This window comes from Apteryx mantelli, chromosome 12 (assembly GCF_036417845.1).
Source record: "Apteryx mantelli isolate bAptMan1 chromosome 12, bAptMan1.hap1, whole genome shotgun sequence".
Lineage (NCBI taxonomy): Eukaryota > Metazoa > Chordata > Aves > Apterygiformes > Apterygidae > Apteryx > Apteryx mantelli.
The window spans coordinates 23,254,336-23,270,961 of NC_089989.1; the positions used below are offsets into that span (position 1 = coordinate 23,254,336).

Below are 16,626 nucleotides of genomic sequence, written 5' to 3' on the forward strand. Positions count from 1 at the left end.
GAGTTATGGGACAAGGATTAGAGAAGTAGCTTCCTAACAGGAAAGGGGGATTGAATGGATTGCTCGAAGGGAAGTGAAGGACCTGACAGAAGTAACTAGGAAGATACTACAAGACATAGTGGTGTAGCTTCATCTGCAGACTGAGAAAACAAATGAAAGACAGGACTGAGCACCCACCAGGGCAGCCCTTCCCATGTTGAGGAGCAATACCCATGGGGCATCTGCAGAAGAGAACAAACCTGCTATCAAGCCTGGCCATGGACATTTACCTTTTTGTTTTAAAGCTGCAAATCTGACAGCTCGGATTTACGTATACATTAACATGCTCCAGATGCTGTACCCAGTCCTGGCTCGCCGACTGAGCTGGGGCTGCAGCCCTCGTGCAGCTCCGCAGTCCCAGGGAGCCCAGACCACCGTGCAAAACCAGAGCTTCTACGGCTAGACAAACTGCGTACGACCGATCAAGAAACGCATCTGCACCACATGAGTCTTGATTGCTACACTAGTTGTATCTTCTGAAAGTCAATCCTTACCTCCCTCACTTCTTTCTGCTAATCGCCTCCCATTTCTACAACACCCATTTCAGCAATGCTTATTCTTTCCTCAGCTTCTTTGCAAACTTCAGATCTTTTCTCCCTTCAAACTCACACAACCCATATTCGCATCCCCTTCGCTCGCAGGCACATCTGCCTCAATTCTCATCTTACCTCCCTCTCGCCCCGGTGCTCATCTTGCCGACACAACCACTTCTGCAGCCCAAACCTTTCCAACCCGACACCGCTCCTCCGGGGATGGAGGATGAGAAAGCCACGAAGTGCACAGCTTATCAGAGCAGCAGAAGCCATAGCTCATAACTCGCCTAACGAATGCCAGCCAGAAGTGATTTGTAGGCATCAAGGAGATTATTATTTTTGAGAGAGACTGGAAAGAAAAGACGGGCATGAGCTTAAGGTGTTGTTGATGAATGAAGATGAAAAGAAGGTTTTAGGGTGAGAAGTGTTTGTCTAGTGTGACCTAAACCATTCAAACCTCATTTGATAGATGATGGACATTTATTCCCTGCTATGTGTCATTTCAAAGTCTGGGCTTTATATTAAACAAAAAGTCTTTTCTTTCTAAGTTTTTCTTCACTTCTTCCTGGAGTTTATCACACAGCAGAATACCTGAAAATGTAATTACATTTAGTTTTTATTATAAAGTCACTAGTAGTACATATTAGAAGACGCATTTTATTGTTTTTCATTATGTAATTGTGTGCTTCATTGCTTTTGGTCTGTTTTCTCTTGTTGTGGGAGGCGGCACAGCCGAGGAAAACCATTTCTCTGGGGTGATACGATAAGGGCAGGCCACTGTATTCCCGCAGAGGGAAAGCAATTCACTCTAGCTTCATTCGACTGCAGTGCCACCGCCCATCCCTCCTCTCCTCCCCGCAAGAAGGGTACAAAGCGCCTGATAAACTGGCAGTTCCCTCCCTGAGGCACGGCAAATCCAGCTCTTCCATCCCACAAGGCTTGTTACTAACCAAATAAGTCACCACCAAAAGTCACTCGCCCAAAGTCCGCATGGAGGTGACAGCAGCCACCAAGGGACCACACTGTCACCTTGGTGCCAGGCTCTGGGCTGAGGATCCCGGCCAGATCACACCCCAGGAGAGACCTTTAGATCTTCCCCCTCCCCACAAATAAGGAAAACAAAGAGAAAAACATGCTGTTACCATGATATCCACATCCCACCTATTGCATGTTCCTAGCTATTGGAAAGCCTCCATCCACAGAGGTGGAACCGAGATGCCTACCCCGGATGCAGCACACTCAAGCAACCCTCCTATCTGCACTATAGTTTCAAGAACGAAGCGGGGAAAGGCTCGGAGCCAGGTGGGAATAGCAGTAAGGGCTGCAGAGTATGCACTAGCACATCAAAGACTGGGAATCAGCCTTTAAAATTTGAGGAGAAAAGTGCTTTCCCCTTCCTCTGCCCTGAGAAGCATGTCTTTACTCTGGATCTTGGTTTGCAACCTTATGAGAAGTTGGTATTTGGAAATAAATAGTCTGTAAGGTGGAACAGGCTTTACATGAGCAGCTAATGTCACAATTGGCGTTGAATATGAGGGTTCCTCCTCCTAAGAGGCATGATCATTCAGTTACAGATGTTTACAATTTAATACATTAAAAACAAACACATTATCCTAATAAATAATGCAACTAAACCATACTTGATGTGCTGTGCTCCTGTTTAGTATTCACACAAAGCATCACAGCATTTATTTTAACTGCAGGGTAGATTTATTCATTTATCACATCTATTCCTTTAAATGTGCCCCCAAAATTGTTTTCTCAGTGCTTGCTCACTAAGATCGGTTTTAGCACTGTTCTTTTAGGGAGTTCATTTTCCTTAGATTCCCTATTAGAAGAGAATGCTGCAGATTCACTGAAACCTTATTTCTCCACCAGAACTCTGACTTGCAGAGGAGCAAAAAGCATTTCATCCTAGTCCTTTGCCCCAACTGAGGATACCACCTCTTCTCCGTGTCCTACTGAGAAAAGAGGCAAATGCCCTTGACTTGAGATGCTCCAGTTTCCCTCACACCAAGCACACAGGCCTCTCGCTAGTGACATGCCTCTCCTCATCATTAGCGATAGGCAAATTTCCATTCCAGTACAGCTAAGCCCTTGAAAACTCAAGAACTGTGTGTCCGAGCTCAGACAAGGAAGCCTGGAATTATGTTCCATCAAGTTGCTCCATCTCACTACACTTCTAGAGCTTAAAAAAAATATATCAAATTTCTATTGAATTTCTCTCTACACAGCTGCATCTCTAATGAACCCCCATAAAAGTTAAAACTTATATTCAGTAATCATATGCAATTGAAACATCATAAAATGAGAAGTCAAGGAACTGTATGTGGGCTGCAATGACTTGTCTTATTGTATTCATTCCCTTAATAAATATATCTTAAAAATAACCTCACAGTCACACATTTGCAATATAATATAAAAATAACACTGGATTCAAATTATTAAACAGGTAATTTAATAGAACGAGATTTGAAATGTAGGACAGTGTGCAACTTTATGCTACAGGAATAGGATGATTTTAGCCAACACAACTATTTTTCTTTTCTACATTATCTTTGCATTTATAATACTACAACATCCACATAACCTTGACACTGTAGTCACCTTCGTAACAAACAAGTGTAACATTCACTTATAATTGAAACCCCAATAGGCTATTTGATTCAAGTAAAACAAAACGCAGAGCCCCCTACTCTTGCTTTTATCTTAGTCACATATACATAGGCTAAAAGGATTCAAAATTAAATATATTCGTACAGGATTAAATCTACACAGTTGAACCATTTAATTTTAATTTAACACAAAATGGAAACAAATATAACACCTTTAAAAGACACTGTGCTAAAAAGAGAAGCAAATTTTTTTAAGTTCTGCAGCCACGTGTGTATTGCCCCAGAAAGCCGCCGCATGCAAGGGCTCCCACCACGGCACCACCCCGCGCCGGGACTGCTTCCAACGGGCAGGGATTATTACCAAGATCCCAGGGGGCTCGATACCTGACACAGGTTAAGCTCCTGGTTGCGTGTTCAACTCCTGCTTTTAATAGCTGTTTTCATTTTAATTCTATTCGAGTATTCAAAATGGAAGAAAAAGGGCAGAGCTCTCATCAGCACCCAGAAGAGGGAAGGTCAGACCCCATCTAGGCCAACATCCTTTCCTTATGGCAATGGCCCAGGCCAGTTTTCAGAGAAAAGTAGAAAAAAAGCACTTAACAGACAATTTTTCTCTCTGGAGAAAAGGGATTGCTGCCTAACCCTTTGCTAGCTCTGTCCTAAAGCAAGAGAATTTATATTCCTCCTACCCTGTAAAAATAATTAAAATAAAACCCTTCCTATTTAAAGTACCTGTAGATGACTGTGATTGCCTAATGAAGTTATAAGCCTTTTCTTATTTCACACCTAGTTCTCTGCGGCTAGGTTTTAGTGTTTTATCAAATTCTTAACTACTCCTGTCTTGGGAAAAAATGCTTAATTTCAGCATGAATTGTTTGAAAGCATCTTTTACTTTGCTCTTGCTGATTTGGGGCCTCCCAGAAGCTCAAGGCCACCACGTTTCAGCTCCCCAGAAGAGCCATCGCACGGCCCAGGTGCGCAGGTACGGCCCGAGCCCACTTCCTCCAGCGCATGAAACCCGGCGCTTGGCAGCGGGGGGACTTCATCTCTCAGGGCACTGTCCTAGTCGTCACGCCTTTATTAAGTCCCCGATGAGCACAACGCAATTAGCGTCGCCTGAAAAACGACTACACCACAAATGAAAGGTGACAAGGAGTTGGGAAGGTAGCATGGGGGCATGGCAAAGGGCAGACGGGCCCGAGGAAACCACAGACCTATTACTCTGCGAGAACAAAATCAGTTTGATATGTCTCTTTGCTGGGGGGGTGACCGGAAGGGATCTTCTCAGGACAGGGCACCATCTGCACAGCGAGCGACCGGAGAGGCCCAAAGAGCTCCCACGAGCTCGAGCGCAGCAGCTCACGTGAAGAAGGACTAGCCCACCTGATGCCAGCTACCAAAAAAGATGCTGAAAGAAAAAAATGAGACTTTCAGAAAGCTCTTCAGACAGAAAGCTCAGCAGAGCAATTAGCTATGAATTTCTGGAGCCACACAATCCAATATTGCAGCTGCCTGGCAGGCAGAACTCCCACCGATACTGATGGGAGGTCTACGCATGAAATAGCTGCAGAAGTAGATCCATCCTGCCAATGGAAACAAGGAGTTATCAAAATGAGACTAGTTACAAGTTTCTGCAACAATGTGCAAGTCTCCAACATGTGGCATGTAACGTAGCTGTTGCCATGGTAAATATTCATGTTTAGTGAAAAGTGTTAAATCTTGTATCATAAGTTAAATCAGCTGCCAAGACACATTTTCACAAGTAGGGGAATTTTTGTCTTTTCAGAATGGAATGTTTTTCAGTTGACATTGATTTTTCCCTAAAATAAGTCCCCCAGAAAGGAAGCCAATCACACGTGAGGCAGTCCAAGAACTGAATTACTCTACTCCTTCTCTGAATCATCAACAAGTGTTGTGTGTTAGTGCGTGTGTGTGTACAAATGCACTGCAGCTTAATAAATTCCATCCTCTTATACAAATGAGCAATTTTACCATTTATCAGGAATACTAAACAAATGATCCCAATAGAAGTACCCCAGATATTTCATGTTTGAGCCGATGAGACTTCAACGAGCAACTTTCCTAAATAGGAAGCAATCTCCAAAGAAATTAAGAAATTAAGCTTAACTTTCCCTAGTCTTTCCACAAATCTAAGATCCAATCCTGAGCCTGAATATGAAGTTGTTTATCTAGGTCAAGGAAAGAAACAGTAAGATGTTATTTACTTACTTTTATGCTGAGGACTAACGGTTTTAATACAATTTCAGAAAGAGAGACAAGTTAGAATTAATGCAGAACTGGCTAAAAATCCCTGATACTTCTACTGATTTAAAAACTTGCAAGGAAATCTGTTATCAGCTCAAGATCTGCAAAAATACATGTCCTTCCACTCCTGAGCTATTCAAAATTGTCTCATTCTAGCATCTCATGGTTTATTTTCCCATACTTAAAGTGCATTTTTGAGGGAAGATTCCTCAGAATAAGGGGGAAAAAAAACAGCAATTCAATAATTAACCCAAATTAATTCAGACCAGTGTAAATAACTCCTCTGGCTGATAACAGAGGAACAAAACAGAACTTGTCCTGAAGTCTGAGCAGAAGAGGCAAAGCAGAGTCACCTGCTTTAACACTCTGCAGCTGAAATAAAAACACAAGTAGCAATGACCTTTTTGCTTTCTCCTGCACAAACTCCACTTCCAGTGAGAACGTCTCTCACTGTTGTCCACCACGGAGGAGTAGGACCCCGGCTCAGCCCTGAAGCTGCTGTAAGTCTACCATGGCCCTACTGAATGGTAGGGTGCTCTTTGCCAATGGTTTTTTTCTCTTCCGCATCTCTCTGCTATAACCGCAATTTGGATTTCACCTTGGTTGCATCCTCGGTGGCGAGAGCTTCACCAAACGCAGATTCCTTTATTCTTTACCTACCTCTGAGTAGCAACAGCCAGCAGCCAGTCACACCCTCTCTGCTAAATTAAGCAACACTTCTGATTCCTCCTCCTCTCCCCAATTATCGCTCCACAATTGATCTGCTGTACCCATGCCACAGAATCACACCTTAGCTCCTCACCTCTCATCATTACAACTCATACCTCCTCCTGCACTGAAAGCTTCATAGACATTTTAGCTAGCAAGTCCCTGCTAACTACGTCTTATCTCTTTCTCTGCTGAAACCAGCTCTACCAAAAGACTGAAGCATACTTAGCACTCCAAGCTCTCTGCCTTTTTTTTTTTTAATTTCATTTTATATGGTTGATGTTCTCACTCTGCTTTCTCTCCCTCTTTCTCTACTCCAGCTCTACAAAAAGACATCCTCTGTGACACCTTAAAAAACCTCCAGTGAATTAACATGACTTACACTGCACAGTATTTTCAGACCAGCCATTTGCTAATGCCACAAACACAATTAGGAAGTCAGGGAAAGAGCTTACAGGAGCAGATGAAAACTGCAGAGATAAAATGGAAAGCTTTTACCTGCCAAGCTCTCAGGTTAGGGTTCTAGGTTTCCCTTGGATCTAATAAAGGCAAAAAAAGAGTCATATTAAGGAGACAGGCAGTCACGTTGCTGTAAATACCAGACATGGCTTTTTTCATTTTCCTATAAACACAGGTTTTTCTTACCAAGATTTCTAGGCTGTTGGCCATAGATGGTTAAAATCTTGATATTAAAAACATTCATAGCATTATTGACAATTAAAAAACAGCTTTTAAGCATGCACAATAATGCTTCTGTTGCTTAAAAAAAATAATATGCATATCCATATTACCACCATAATAAGTGCCACAGAATGACATGATATGATTGAGTATAATGGCTCCAAAGGAGCCATTATGGTCGATCAGTAAATAATACACTTTTGAAATTGTCTAACTACATATTTACACTTGTCAACTCTCGTACACTTCAGTGACAGAATTTAAAAGAAACACTGTAAAAAACTCTAAGAACATTTAACCACAAAAACATTACACTGAAGTAATGTTAAGGTTTGACTTAAACCCACAAAAACACAGAAATTCCAGGTTCAGGCCAAATCTCTAAAAATGACACCGTCTTTAGCTCACTGAGGAGTGCCCGAGTATTTGTGGAAGTCTTGGCAAAGTGGGCGATTAAGGAGGAAGACACACCGCGCCGTGTGGGTGCGACGACTGAAGACACCTCAGGCGAGACACCGCGGAGGGCTGTTTCCAGTGAATCAGCGGTCACCAACCACATTGCCTGCGGCGGCTTAACCATTCAGCAGGGCATCATTTTATTCTATTCCAAAATAATAATAATAATAATAATAATAAAAAATAATAAAAAATAAAAAATAAATTGGGTAGCATTAGTCTTCACTTATTTCAGGAAAGTCCCTGCTGAAAGTTTTGCCTTGCTGAAACACGTGGAGCAAAGTCCTCAGGATCTGATCCTAAAATTGTCAACAAATATTTTAAACGAATATGAAAGCAGCATATTAGTACCCAAAGATTAATTCCAGGTAGAAACAGACTGGAAAGTGTGCTTTTTTTTCCTTTTTTTTTTTTAAAGAGTAAAATAACAGGCTTGGTTCTGTTTTTTTAATTCATAAATTTCTCTCCCTCTTTTTCATTTGCAGTCACTTTTTCTCAAAGCAGTGGTGGCAGCCACTTTATGGGTTCCAGCACAGCTTCACTGCAAACAAGCACGAACCCCCAAACGCTGTCTCTCACACTGAAAAGGTCACATGCCGCTGCCCCGCAGTCAATGGGACATTGAAAGCCTGTGAGGCTTCAGGAGCAGACCCGGTCCCATGGCACCTCGTTCGCAACAAAAGGACCCAAAACGCTTCACACGCTACAATCCTGTTAGAAGCAATGATGGGTACTTTCCTAGAGCAAAGGTCTTCCCTTTCATACATATATCCTTGCTCAGATTTACCTATTACCCGGCTTGTGAGAGCAAAAGCCATAAAGGTTGGGCTTGGTGGACTCTTAAAGTTGCTTGAAGACACAACCACCAAGCCCCTGCCAAAAGGGAGGTACCACCGGGTTTTACATCCAGCTCTCCCTTCAACTGGCCGATGACAGAGCAGCCTCCCAGTATGCTCAGCATCTGGGGTTTTACAGCCCCTGTATATACATAGGATTTTCATGACAAACAGCTCCGTATTCAGTTTCCTTGTATATTTTGAAAGGGAGAATGACTTCTTAAGGCTCTGCTGGAAAGGAGTACTAATGAAGACAAAGAAGTATCTCCAGCTATTTCCCCAAGGAGCATTATCAGGACAACAAGATAATGCATTTGTCCTACACGAGTGCCCTATGTCCGCATCCTCCTGCGGAAGGAACTCCTGGGGACATCTTGCTAAGCATGGGCGCTCGCAGTCCTGTCCACGCTCCCCGTGGTCGGCATCTCGGTCTCCTACGACTTCCTTAAGAGGATGGGATCTGCAATCAGCTCTGAGCGCTTTCTCTAGTTTCTCGTTTCATAAGCCCTCCCTGGAGATGTTTGCTTTTGTCTAAATATTATAAACCATGGCATGACTAAGAGTTAATAAAAACCATGTTGCCTTTTCACCTTGCACAGCTTCTGTCTCCTCTAACCAGACCTAGCGGCTCATGCAAATGTCAGAGTGAGAACGGTTTTTAAATCTCCTCAGATTGCCCCACAACAACAAAAGCAAAGGTATACACACTACTGCAACCTGGGTATTTTTACTTCAGAGGGGATGTAAATCATTGGGTGAAAACTTGGAATAAACTGACAATAAGAGGGCAGCCTGTTAAAATACCTTCCCCGTCAGCTCAGTCTTCCTTCAATATAATATAGCTGACATAACTTTACACTAAGAAAGCCTTCTGAATTTGTAGGTCTGAAAATAGCAATTCATCTCTCCACTGCCCAAAAGGTATTACTATGGCTCTTGGAGGCCTCTAAACTTTGATTTCTCCAATAGAGAACAAAAAAAAAAAAAACAAAAACACAAGAGATTGGAAATACTTCCTTCAAAGTCAAAGATAATCTGTCTTGAAGATGTTTGGCCAGCTCTCATAGAAAGAGAAAAGCATTCCTCTTTGGAAGACAGAAATCTCCACCTCTGGGAATTGATTAGGAGACTGGACATTGCCGTGAGTGTTCAGTACGGGCACAAGCTCCATGCAGCATACCTCGATTCAGCAGCTCCAGCAATACGGAAAGTGCTCCAGTTCCTGCAGTACTCACAACTGGACCAAGAGCTTCATCCCCAGGGCTCAAATTAACAAATGACCACCCCTGCATAGAGGTGAAAGCCCCTGGAAAGATGGATGCTTAAGAGCAGCAGCTCCAGCTAATTGCCTCACCAGTAGGTGCCTGAAACCCAAGACCTTCTTGCTCCATTATCTGCTGGTGGAAAGACGACGAGCGCTCTCGCTCTCTCTCTCCTCCCTGCCTCCTTATTTAAAGCTTTCTGGCTGCTGTTGAAGAAGCGAGTCTGCCTTGCTCTGCCTGTCTCTCTGCCACCTTAGTGTCTGGGAAGGCGGCAAGAAAATGTTTCAACTACTCGACACTTCCCCAGTTTCCATTTCCTGCGGCCCCCTACGGAAAAATGCTGTCTCCCCTCTCCTGCTGGTTATAGCTTTATCAGATAATAGCACGCAGCAGGAATGATCCTCTAAGGCTGTTACCAATGCCCAAAAGTATCTGAACAGCAGCAGTGAGACTCGAGACCATGTTAGGTGCATTCAGCCACCAACTGGCAAAGCCCAAACAGCGCCCAAGGTGCCAGCACCGCCTGCCCGCTAAACTTTAACCTGCAGCGAGTAGTTGTTTGGCTTTTCTGGGTGTGTTTTTTAATTTGAAGTTAAAACCTGCCGAAATTCATGGCTCCAGACACAACAATGCCAAAGAAAAGTAGCCTCCTGCTTCCCTGAGAGCAAGTTTTCTGGGTGCTGCTTTGACACAAAAAATCTGTTTCCTCAGTTATGTCTTCTTTCTTACCTATTTTAGACATGATGGTGTGAAAACATAATAAAAGCTCATGGAAATAAATTAGATGAAGCTGGGAAAGTAGTTCTTTAGAATCTATTTAGAGCCCTTGGCTCCCAAGAGCTTTAATACTATGAGGAGACCCTTGCGTAGAGCAGCACTGCCTGCCTGCTGGTGCCGACCATCTGCCCCACGCGTGTCAGCTCTTCCCTATCCACCAGCCTGAGTTCCCGGAGCACTTGCCTTTCTATCTCCAGCAGCATCCTCCAAAAGGATAAGAACTGGCCTGTTCAGTAAAAACATAGTTACCCATAACACAAAACCTCAGCTACAAAAATCAGCGTTGCATCGACACTCTGGGTCTGAAGCACCATTGCTTTATATGAGTTTGTTGTACATCCATGTGAGATCCACACCAACTCCAAACTTCATCGCATTACTTGACATTTTAGCTGTGCCACTCCTAGCTCAAAACGTATCTTTAAACATCCGTTGTATGGATGACTGGATTTAACAAGTGCTTAATAATTCTACCAAGACAGGGTAGAGACTTGCAGATAAAAGTTTTGTTCAGTACTTACAGGTCACCACCATCACACAAGAAAATTTTTTCCTGTTAAGTGATTTATATGAATAATTGAAATTTTTTGTATGATGAAACACATTACTTGAAAAAATGTCCCAAGTAAATTGTTATATTCATAGCAAAGTTAGGGCTAATTCTACTACCATAACAACAATTCCATACACAGTTTCATAAATATCAAGCAATGAAAAATACCACTAATTCAGCCAGTATAAAAGTCTATAATAAAGCCTTCATCTTAGGTGTGGAAAGATTTTTATACTTAAAAGGCATGAAATTCCCCTTTCTACTGACAATGAGAATTGCCCCTTGATGCTCCGTCTCCTCCAGGACATAGCCAAAGTGGAAATAATTTTCAAAACTAATATGTATATGGAGTAACATGGTTAACATTATCGAATGAATTTAGATCCACCTACACGGTATAAATATATCTAGATAAACTGTCACCTTCAGCAGAATTCATTAAAATAATGTTGTATCTTCCTTGTTAAATGTAATTTTTTTAATTGAAATTTAATCTTACGGTATTATTTGGTAGATTTTTAATTGACATTTGCAGTAATTAATTGGTAAGCATTACAGCTTTGTCTGAAGAATTTAAAACCAAATTTGACATCGAGATTGGCCAGCCACTGCTGTGAGGTGCCTGCTGGGAGCATTTCATCATCCTCCCGGCCCCTCCTGCTGCTCCTAGGTGGGAGATGATGGGCTCTTTCTTACACTCATGAATTGCATTACTAATGTATTCCATTACCACCACGCAAATGTCATGTTAATTTCTGATCATCATCAAGTCAGACAATGGTTTCCACGCTGGCGACCAGCCAATTAGCTGTGTGGAAAAATATTCAGCCAATTATATAACTTGAATTAGGTTAAGGACTCAAGAGAAAGCAAAATAAACGCTTTGAAAATACTTCTGAGATAAAATGCAAGTTGACACTGTCTTCATGTGCTCTAGCCGATGTTATACAATCTGATAGGCAGCTGCCAACATTCATAACTGTTTATTAAATCTAGCCTCTCTTTATGGTGGCAGCTAAGATCTGTATTTTTACCAATATTAGGTTCATTGTGTTATGAAAAAAGACCAAAATACTTAGGAGCATTCACACCAGCTTATAAAACATATTATGTAGTATATTAAATTGTTAAAATTACTTCTTCTCTCCTCCCCCCGACCACGTAGAAAGTTCCACGGGCAGAAAAGTTTATGAAAAACCAAGTCACTGACGTTTGACAGGAGCAAGGGAGATGCTCCGAGGACCACAGTGCTATTGGCAGGCTGCCGCGATCCCACCTGCGATGCAAGTCTGCTGCAGGACAACGGGTTGTGCTCCCAAATTTCTGACTCGCATCCCACAAAAGGGAAGTGAAAAACCTGGTGGAAACGCTTCCAGCGCTGTACGAACACACAGCAGCTACATAGAAAAACAGCAGGTTTCCAGCCCGTACGTTAGCTTGGCGCACACCGTGCTGAACTGCACTGGCAGGGCAACGCGCTGGGAACTCACCGCAAGGCCAGATTTCTCGTGCCACACCATTATTTTGATTTGTTCTGTTCTTTAACGCAATTTATTGTACAAGCATGGTTATCTCCAATTTAAAAATGTACACAGCACCGACTCCTCGACTTTAAAAATTTGTAACAATGAGCAATCTGTTAAAACCTTTTACCGTATCTTTCTTTCTCATTTTCTTGGTTGTTGCAATGAGGCAATTCACTGTTCTGGCTGCTTACCCTAGATGACCTTTGTCAGCCATAAAACGGTATACAACTAGATGCTCTGCTTTAAATAAAACTCTCGCCTCTTCTAAAGGCCCTACTTATTCAGTCAACACAATCAGCAGAAACCACATTTGGTTGCTCAGTAAGCTGGAAACTTCTCAAACCCGTACAGCTGCGAATGAATTCCTGACATCATCACGGACACTCAAGTGGGGAACGAGAGAGAAGATTGAGAAGTGGCTCTTATGGCAGCTGGAGAAAGGATCACTCCTTTAAGCTGAACTCTCAAGGAAAAGGAGAACAAAAACTGAATTAGCTCAACACGGCCCCTCTGCAGTCAGTACATCACCAGGCAACTTACCATCTTTTGATAAATTCTGGCGGAGGGCTGATAATACACCAGGGTTAAGATGACTGTAAGCACCAGTTTTGGCCAACTGCTCCTTTCCAGCTAGATAGCTCTGTGCTTGTCCATTTCATATTATTATTTTGCAAATTTTTTTAAGCACCTAGAGAGTCTAATGTATTCAGAAGATATTTTAAAGCTATTACGTGACATGAAAATTTTAAGATTACTAGAAATAAGTGAGCTTTATGAGGAACAACATGAATCTTTTCCTCTGTTCAAGCCGGCATCTGGAGGGAGTTAACAATCCTTCTTTTCGTTGTTTTACTTTTCCAATACTGAAGCCATCCAGAGGGCAGACTGTTGGACCTGTTTGTCTTTACACGGGATGTCAGTCAGCCACATCTCCCATACCTTCATAACTCAACCTGTTACATCAAAAGGTGGCCTCAAAACACGCCAGGTCTTCCACGTGCTGCCACCAAGACCAGGCACAAAGCCCCACTATGGGCAGTGCCGATGGGTTCTCAGAGTACCAGGTTGTTGCACTTAGCCTATGTCACGCTCAGTGAGGACTAGATCTTCAGCAGACACTTCAACAGTAAGATTCGGACACCAGACATTATCTACAGTTATTAAAGAGGTAGTAAGTAAATGCACAGATTGCTTTAATAGAGGCATGGGTCTTGCACATAACCCTATGTTTTCTATGCTTACATCATGGGGAAAAAAGAAGGAATTAATTACCTGACCACCATGATTAAAGTCAATTGATTCATATGCTATAGAGTCATGAGAAATGTTTGCATCGCTGGAGGAGTCTGGAATTGCTCCCTGTTTGGGGATCTCAGTCATACAAGCAAGGTTGGTAATTCAGACACGAAGGAAATGGTAAGGATCTCTCTCTTGCATGCACACTTTGAGCTGCCATATGGGTTTATTCAACTGTTTACTACACCAGTCGGTAAAAATTGAACAGCTATTATAATCTTTGCTAAATGACATGGTAATTATGCTACCTCTGGAAAAAAAGGGGGAAAAAAAGGAAACTTAAAAAAAAAAATCACAATTCACTGATGTGTGAATTTCTCTGTTTTTATAATCTTTGAATTTAAATGCACTTTCTAATACACAGAGGAATATTAAATATGTAACAGAAACCTGAATTTATTTTTAAAAAATAATTTGTTCTCCCATTTCCCATGCAATTTAGTTACCCATATTTCCTAGTTTCTAAAGACTTCTGACACAAATCTTCTAATTTTCCTGTAAAGAAAACAACCAAACAAAAAACACAGATACGGAAGGGTTTCTCCCATTGTTCCTCCAACAACACCAGCCTTCCCAGCGCGACCACGTTGAACAGGCATGAGGACGCGAAGGGACAGCCCTCCTGTGTACCGGTGACACCATTTTATCACGGCGCAGCAAACGGCGGAGCTCGTTATTTGTTGGCAATGGTGGAGAAGAGGCCCCTTCATACTCATGTTTAATCGTTACACAAATTGCCCACATAAGCATGATCAGACCCTGCCTGCGTGCAAGGCTTCAGCTCTGGGTGGGAGCATTGCCTGCATCACTGAGCTCCAGTTTCACCACCAAAAACCTCATCGCTCCCGTTTTCATCCAAGATTTGAGGGGGCCGGGAGAAGAAGAAAAGGAAGGGAGTGGGTTTTTTTCCTATATTGATATATTTGATATTGTTGACATCTGGTAACAATGGAGGTCATTTTTTTGGTGAAGAATAATGGTGACTTGCTTTTAAGCATGTACAAAAAAATAAGTCAGAAAAAACACACCTGATTAAAGAGGGGAAAAAGGGGGTGAGGGAAAGAGAGATTTCAAAAAAAGAGAGAGTGAGAGTTACTACAAACTTGGATTTGACAACTCACCAGTTTTACTTGCAGGCATCACACATATCCACTCATGGCTCAGAGCAAGCACGGGAAAGGATCGAAACCCTTATCATGGCAAATGTGTCTGGAAGCTGGAATCGCTCAGAAAAAACGTTCTCAGGAGACTGAAAGACAAAAACATGTTTAAAAAATTTCACTTAGTTGGAATCATATCAAAGCCTACCATTTTGCTTTGAAAATAAAAGGTAGTTATAAATGAGGTGTGGGGAGCTTTATAAGAATATTGCTACATATCAAACATTATCATACAGAAGATTTTATTTTGCTTTAAATAAAACTGAAAATTACAACATAAAGAAAGATTTTTAAAGGTGCTGTTATATCAAATTTGCAATTTGCTCTTCCCATAGGTAAGTTTATTTTTGTTCTAAATACCAAAACGCGTCAACATGAAAATCCATATTCTACTAGAAAACATTGCATTATTTCAGAAAATTCAGACACTTTAACCTACTTTGCATTATGAAAATACAACAAGATATTTGAATTTCTGAAATATTTACTCTCTTCACTCATTTTATCTTGATAAAACCTTAACAAAATGTAGACTGTCTTGATAGCAATAATCTCTCCTCTGAGATAAGGAAAATACATAAGAACTATTTGATGTTTAGGGTGAAAAGGCAAAATTTGCAAACATCAGTTAAGAAATACTAACTGGTAGGGTTTTTTCCCCAGGTATTAGTAATACAGATCGAGTTTAAACTCAGCTCAGAGGATGCTGTTTGCTGTACAAATTAAACACCCATTTTACTAATAAGGGTATTTTAAGAGAGATGTGTATTTTCTTCACTGACGAAGTATCCATACTGGGTAAATATTCATATTCCTAAATACGAGCAGAGATGTTCCTGGAGCCGCGGTATACAACTTGCACTCACTAACTCCCATGGGACTTAAACAGCAGCTTCAATGCCTTCCTGAATTGGAGAAGGACACTCACAGGCTGAATGGATGCACCAATGCCCAAGAGAGCCTCTGGGTTCTGGGCTGCTACACAACAAAGAACCGGGAGCAATGATCTCGAGAGGAGAAAACAAAACTTTCCACCAGATGGAAGTGTCCTGAGGGACCGGGGTAGAAAAACACAATAAAGGCAACAATCGTGTGGGATGTGTCCATCCTCCTCATTCCCCAGGTCTCTCCCTCCACACTGTCGCAGCCTGGTGCCTGCCCCCAGCCTCCAAGCATCCACCTGTGCTTGGGCAGTGGCAAAAACTTGACCTTCAAATGCTGGTGGAGTTAACTATTTTGGCAGACCACTGCAGCCTCCCTGAGGAACATCTGGAAGTTTGTCTCAACAACTGCATGAAATTTCATAAGGAAAAAAAAGGAAAGAGGTACTTCTCTGTCCTCAGGACCTTCTCCCATTCTTTGCTAAATGCAATACAATGGCTCAAGGAAGATCACAAGTGTTACCAAACCTAAATATAGGGATTATGCTACCCTATTATGAGACTGCTACACAATAAAAACAGATCCAGAGGGTTTTTAAACACCATTTATGCTAAACATGACTTCTTTCTCAGAAGATGAGGAAATGGGGCTCATTTAGGATAAGGCCTGCTCAAAAGATCTTGTGCTCTTACTCAAGGCTTTTGAGGCAAAATGACTTGCCTAAATAACATATTCAGCCTGTAGCAGATGAGGGTTACAGCTCACCGAAGCACTGTCTTCTCCTCCAGATCATTCCTCTACTCCATATCCCTCTTCAGCAATATGGGCCGTCTTGGCATCTTTGGGCCAACAAGCAGATCTGAAACCTGGGACAGTGTCCACACAATGCACAAAACCCAGTGTCGGGAGTCACTGACGTCACATCCCAACCTGGCCCCAAGTTAGAGGGCACACCTGGAGAAATGATTTTTCAAATGCTATCAAAAACTGGCCTTCCCAAAATGCTCCACAAAATACTTCTTTAGCCAGGTTTCCCA

At 42.1% G+C, this 16,626-nt stretch overlaps 1 protein-coding gene across 10 annotated transcripts in view; it reads right to left on the reverse strand.

Moving 5' to 3' along the window:
• The window catches only part of FOXP1 (forkhead box P1), a 385,930-nt gene that overhangs the window by 324,921 nt on the left and 44,383 nt on the right, over positions 1-16,626 (reverse strand). For all 10 annotated transcript variants that reach the window (XM_067303481.1, XM_067303486.1, XM_067303484.1 and 7 more), the window contains exon 2: positions 14,669-14,796. The gene's annotated coding sequence lies outside the window, so the exon portion shown is untranslated. The remainder of the gene's footprint in view (positions 1-14,668; positions 14,797-16,626) is intronic.